This window comes from Anabrus simplex, chromosome 3, assembly GCF_040414725.1.
Source record: "Anabrus simplex isolate iqAnaSimp1 chromosome 3, ASM4041472v1, whole genome shotgun sequence".
Taxonomy (NCBI): Eukaryota; Metazoa; Arthropoda; class Insecta; order Orthoptera; family Tettigoniidae; genus Anabrus; species Anabrus simplex.
The window spans coordinates 433,580,569-433,587,066 of record NC_090267.1 but is presented as its reverse complement, the minus strand read 5'-3'; the positions used below and the strand labels follow the sequence as shown (position 1 = coordinate 433,587,066).

The following is a 6,498-nucleotide window of genomic DNA, read 5'->3' as shown; positions in this document are numbered from 1 at the left end:
CAGTGGCTCACGCAGCAGCATATTGGCAAAACTCCTTCTCTTCAAGAAGTTGAAGATGCCATCAAACTGTTAAAGAACAATAAAGCTGCTGGATCAGATGGAATCCCTGCTAAATTCTTCAAGGAAGGTGACCTAGTCCTCACTGAGCATTTACATAAGCTCATCGTCAAAATCTGGAACTCCGAAACCATGCCTGCGGACCTCAGAGATGCACTAATAGTGACCATATTTAAAAAAGGGGATAGAACCCAATGTGGTAATCACCGTGGAATATCTTTGCTCCCTGTTGCTGGCAAAATTCTTGCCAGAATTCTAGTACTCGCTTTGACGGTACATATACTAAAATTGGAACGATACAGAGAAAATTAGCATGGCCCCTGCGGAAGGATGACACGCAAAATCGTGAAGCATTCCACATTTTTACCCCCTGTGGGTGGGGGCAGTAGAATAACACCCACGGTATCCCCTGCCTGTCGTAAGCGGTGACTAAAAGGGGCCCCAGGGGCTCTGAACTTTGGAGCATGGGTTGGCGACCACGGGACCCTTAGCTGAGTGCTGGCCTTGCTTCCACTTACTTGTGCCAAGCTCCTCGCTTTCATCTATCCTATCCGACCTCTCTTGGTCAACTCTTGTTCTTTTCCTACCCCAACGCTATTAGGTTTCTGAGGGCTAGGGAGTCTTTCATTTTCACTCCCTTCATGGCCCTTGTCTTCCTTTGACCAATATCTTCATTGTTCGAAGTGTTGGACCCCTTCCATATTTTCCCTCTGATTAGTGTTATATAGAGGATGGTTGCCTAGTAGTACTTCCTCTTAAAACAATAATCACCACCACCACCACCCCATTACAAATGAGTGGAACGTGTAATCTAAAATGCCCGACTTCACTCCAATAATTTTTTCAGCAGGGGTGATGTGCAACGCTCTCGAGACCGATTCTCATGTGCTGCGAGCTGTGCGACGTCCCAGTAACTAAGAGTGTAAGCTTGATAGTTCTCATCAGCAGTTCTCACATGGAAATGTGTGCGACGATAAATTTTGTCAAAAGCCTAGGAAAGCACTGCATGTTGAACTATGAGCTCCTTAATACCATTAACGAAAGTGAATACAGAATGCCAGTATCTTAAACTGTTCACAAGTTATGTCAGGTGGACTTCTTAGCTGAATAAGCTGTATAAAGATGCACTAATAGTGACCATATTTTAAAAAGGGGATAGAACCCAATGTGGTAATCATCGTGGAATATCTTTGCTCCCTGTTGCTGGCAAAATTCTTGCCAGAATTCTATCCAGTCATCTAGTGCCACTTGCAGATGAGTTTTCAGCAGAGACACAATGTGGCTTTAGGTCAAATCATGGTAGTTGACATGATCTTCTGTGCTAGACAAATGCAGGAGAAGTTCAGGGAACAAAATCGCCACCTATATACGGCATTCATAAATCTTGTCAAGGCTTTTGACTTGGTTAATAGATATGTTCTGTGGAAAATCTTAGCACTAATTGGCTGTCATCCAAAATTCATTAATAATAATAATAATTTTGTGTGGCTATTTTTAGCCGGGTGCAGCACTTGTAAGGCAGACCCTTCGATGAGGATGGGCGGCATCTGCCATGCGTAGGTAACTGCGTGTTACTGTGGTGGAGGATAGTGTTGAGCGAGGTGTGTGAGTTGCAGGAATGTTGGGGACAGCACAAACACCCAGCCCCTTAGCCATTGGAATTAACCAATGAAGGTTAAAATCCCCGACTCGGCCGGGAATCAAATGCGGGACCATCTGAACCAGAGACCAGTACACTGACCATTCAGCCAACGAGTCGGACATCCAAAATTCATTAAAATCCTTCGACTCCTACATGGCAACATGGATGATACCATTCTTACAAATAATGGACCTGGAGAACGATTTGAAATCACTACTGGTGTAAAGCAAGGATGTGTAATTGCTCGCACACTATTCTCAATTTTTGTTGGAACCATACTTCTTATTAAGGGTGAACTACCACAGGACACTGAAATAGAGCACAGGTTTGAAGGAGATTTATTCCACCTTAGCAGACTGCATACCAAGACCAAGATTTCTACTGCCTGGATTATGGAACTCCAGTATGCAGATAACAATGTTGTTCTGACCAGCTTTGTTTTCACAAAGCATCCGAAAGACAGATATTGCATCAGTCTGCACCTAAAGCCAATGCTACTGTTCTTACCATCACAGTCCATGACGAGTTCTTGCAGAACATCCAAAACTTTGCTTACCTTGGTAGTCACCTCTCAGCAAATGCTAATATAGATGCTGAAATACAATATTGCCTGAATTGTGCTAGTGCAGCATTCGGTCCTCTATGACAAAGGGTCTTTGATAACCATAACATCAGTATTCAGACAAAACTTCATGTGTACCAGGCTATTATAATACCAACACTATTTTATGGGTGCAAAACTTGGACCTCTTACAGGAGGCACATAAAGTGCCTAGAGAAATATCATCAGCACTGTCTGAGGAGGATCCTTCAGGTTAAATAGCAAGATCACCAAACTAATGTCAGTATCTTAGAAAAAGCCTGTACCATCAGCATTGAGGCTATGATCATGAAACATTGACTACGTTGGACAGGTCATGTCGTTCGTTTGCCTGATTTTCACCTCCCAAAGCAAATTATGTATGCTCGACTGAAGGGTGGCCATTGACACCAGAGCGGACAACAAAAAAGTTCAGGGACGTACTAAAGTCAGACATGAAGAAATGCTGCATCAACACCACTAACTCAGAAACAAAAGCAGCTAACCACCGGGTATGGCATCATCTAATCCATAGAGGTCATAAGAACTTCGAACAACAATGCCACAGATTTAAAACTGAGAAGAGAATTGCTCAGGAAGAGCGGGTGTTCCTCAGGATGAATTACCCTCAACAACTGGATCTCAATGCTGGCAATGTTTGCCACCACTGTGGAAGAATTTGTGGCTTGAGGACTGGTCTCCGTAGTCACCTAAGTACTCATAGACTCACCAGTAACATCAGTCCGCCTTCGTAGCGTAACAGTTAGTGTTATTAGCTGATGTCCTTGGGGGACCAGGTTCAAATCCTGGTACTGCCAGAAATTTTAAGAATGGCAGAAGGGCTGGTATGTGGTTAAAATGGTACATGCAGCTCACCTCCATTGAGGGTGTACCTGAAAAAGAGCTGCATCACCTTGGGATGAGGACACGAGTTTAATTTTTACTGGTAACATCTGAAGAAGACAATCATACTCGTCAGCGAGTGATAGCTTATTATACGAATATTTTAAGACAGAACCTGGTAGCGTCCTATTTCTAAAATTTATTAACTAAGCACTAAAACTACACATTCACACACACACGATTGCCGAGCTTACAACTTACACAAATACACAGGATACACACTTAGCTACACGGTTCGTGCTTTTTCTCTTAGTTTCTCATGTTTCATCTACAATGACAGACACACACACAGAGTTTTTGATTACTTACACTACAATCACTCAGTCGCTCAGTAACGCACATTAGCGCTGTCACGGTCCGCAGTCCACATGTCGGTCTCACAGCTCGGGATAGTATCCGCTGTCCACTCAGTCCGTCGAGCTCCACTCGCAGCTCCATGTCAGCACCCAGTGTTGTCCTCCTCCAGCAGCTGGTCCAAGATACTCACACGCAAAACGACAGGTACACAGAAATGAGTACTTGGCTCCAACAGACTGACACCTTAGCCCAGGGTATCACTAACACACTGACTCCACTCTTCGCTAACTCACACCAGCTGAACTATAGCAACTGCCTCTAACTCCGTAGGTCATCCCTGACTTAAATATGTGGGCCCACGCCATCTGGATGCTTCCAGAAGGGACGCATGTTCCAGAGTCTTCCCGAAGGCAAATACTCTCCGCGCACCATCCAGATTCTTCCATAATGCCGGAGGCCTCCAATGAGCAAGCAAGACGATCCAGATAGCAGTGGCGGGGGCACTGACCAATCCACACGTGGCTCTCCTCTGCCTGGTAATGGGAGTAAGGAGAGCGTGGGCCTTCCTTGATGATTTTGCGTATTGGCACACATGTGCTAGTTTTAGTGTTGTGTAAAGTTAGATGTATATTCGCCTATATAGAAATGTACGAATATCCTTGTATTTAAGTCTTTTAGTCAATTTGTTTTTGTATGGTACATTGCACAATGGCTCCTTCTGCCCAAGTACATGTGCATGCACACATACACACACACACTCACACATGCACACACACCCTCTACCTGTTAGGAGTTTACTGTCCAAACGTTCAAAATTACAACCACCATAATTTTGACGTCAAATTATTTGTTGTTCTTTCGTAGCCCTCATTTCACATGGCATGAAATTTGATTGATAATAATTGACAAGCTGAATATTTTATGGGCAACAATTTTGGTTTTCTCATAATTTCTACTGAGAAATTAATGACACGTGTCCTCTAAAGTCGTGATGGGCGAGGAGACTTCACCGTCGCATGAGAGATGGGGAGCAAACATGGACAGGAATGAAGGGGGAACTGTGCTGGCTAGTGATTCCGAGTCACATACTATGTGGACCTCTGCACACTGTGTGGAATTTTGGATGCTGCTGCTCTAAACCCTATAAACAATAATGCAGGAAGTTTGATCTGGCTAGAAATGGACACAGCAATATTTAAAATGAAAAACAAGTCTGCAGGACTAGATGAGCTCAATGTGGACATGATCAAAACACTTGGACAACCTGGAATACAATGATTGTACAGAGTAATAAATAAACTGAACCCGAGCATAAGTTGGAATTCTCTCAAACAACTGAAAATCTGGAAGAAGATATACCACCCACTGCTGAAGAAATTAAAGAAGTACAGTAATTAACAATCTGAAAAATAATAAAGCTAGTGGAGAAGACTCTATAACAGTTGAACTTTTGAAATGGTCCCAGTCAGAAGTCATTGAAGGACTGCAGTTAATCTTTGAAGGTATTTGGAGAACAGAGAGGATTCAAGAAGAATGGAAAGTGGCTCTAATACACACAATTTGTAAAAAAAAAAAAAAGGGGGACAAACAAAAGATTAATAACTATAGAGGCATCTCTCTTCTGCAAATTGCATACAAGGTATTCTCAAAAATATTTCTGAATAGAGTAGAAACATCACTTGACAAGCAACTGGGTGAGTATCAGGCTGGATTTTGAAAGAGTAGATCTTGTTCAAAACAAATATTTAACTTAAAAACCATAATTCGTCATAGGATAGTGAATTCAAAAGACATTGTTGTGACTTCTGTAGATTTTTAAAATGCCTTTGACTCGGTTGATAGAGAAACCATAGATAAAACAATTCATGAATTTGGAGTGAAAAATAAACTGGTAAACCTAATACGTGAAACCCTTACTAACACAATTTCAAAGGTGAAATTTATGGGTGAGATATCAAACCCTATTAAGATAAACACAGGGGTATGGCAAGGTGACTGTTTGTCACCCCTTCTATTCAACTGTGTTCTAGAGAAAATTGTAAGAATTTGGAACGTAAAGCTTAAAGAGCATAACATTTTGCCGGTAACTTTGTGGAGAAAAAAACAAAGGCATTGAAATAAATTGCCCAGCATTTGCTGACAATTTTGCTATATTGTCAGAAAACCTAACAAGTGCAACAACACAAATCAATCTCTTGGAAGAAATAGCTAACAAGACAGGTTTGAGAATCTCCATGGAAAAAACAAAATTTATTACAAACATCAAGAATGCTCCAACATTTTTGGCAACAGATATTGGTCCAGTGGAAAGAGTAACAAAATTCAAATATCTGGGAGAAATCATTCAAGAAAATGGTTTAGACAAATCTGCAGTAGAAGAAAGGGTACACGAGATGGAAAGAGCATATGGTATCACAAAGAATTTTTATAACAAAAAGTGTCTATCTAAAAATCTTAACATAAGGCACTGCACTACAGTGGTGAAACCAGAATGCTTATATGCAAGTGAATGCTTGGTACTAAACTATAGATTAGATAAACTTCAGGTACTAGAAAGGAGAATCATGAGAAAAGTCTTAGGCCCTGTGAAAACAACAGAAGTATGGAAATTAAGATCTAATGATGAAATATACAGGAACATAGAAAACATAACAGAAACCATAAGAAAAAGGAGATTGCAATTTTTTGAACATATTTATAGAATGGATGATTCCAGATTAACAAAAAAGGATTTTCAAGTATCTTTGGGACAAAAAGGCAACAACTAGCTGGATTCAAGAAGTAAAGAAAGATTTAGAAAGAAATAATATAAGAAAAGAAGAAACTATGGACAGATTTTAGAAAGAGGGTAGTATGGAAGGATTCCAAGGAAGATTGAACAAGAAGCCTGGTGCGAAGTGGTCAGAGGACAAAAGGAAACAGCATAGTGAAAGAATGAAAGAATATTGGAAGGAGCGGAAGAGAAAACAACAAAGTATGAAGAACTGAATTGAAATTGGCATGTGGTCCTTAGCAGGCC

At 41.2% G+C, this 6,498-nt stretch overlaps 1 non-coding gene across 1 annotated transcript; it reads left to right on the top strand.

Annotated features, from left to right (window-relative positions):
- The first annotated feature begins 315 nt into the window (after positions 1-315).
- LOC136867538 (U6 spliceosomal RNA) lies at positions 316-422 on the top strand. Its single transcript, XR_010859729.2, has one exon. It is a non-coding gene; the product is annotated as a U6 spliceosomal RNA (small nuclear RNA).
- The last annotated feature ends 6,076 nt before the right edge of the window (positions 423-6,498 follow it).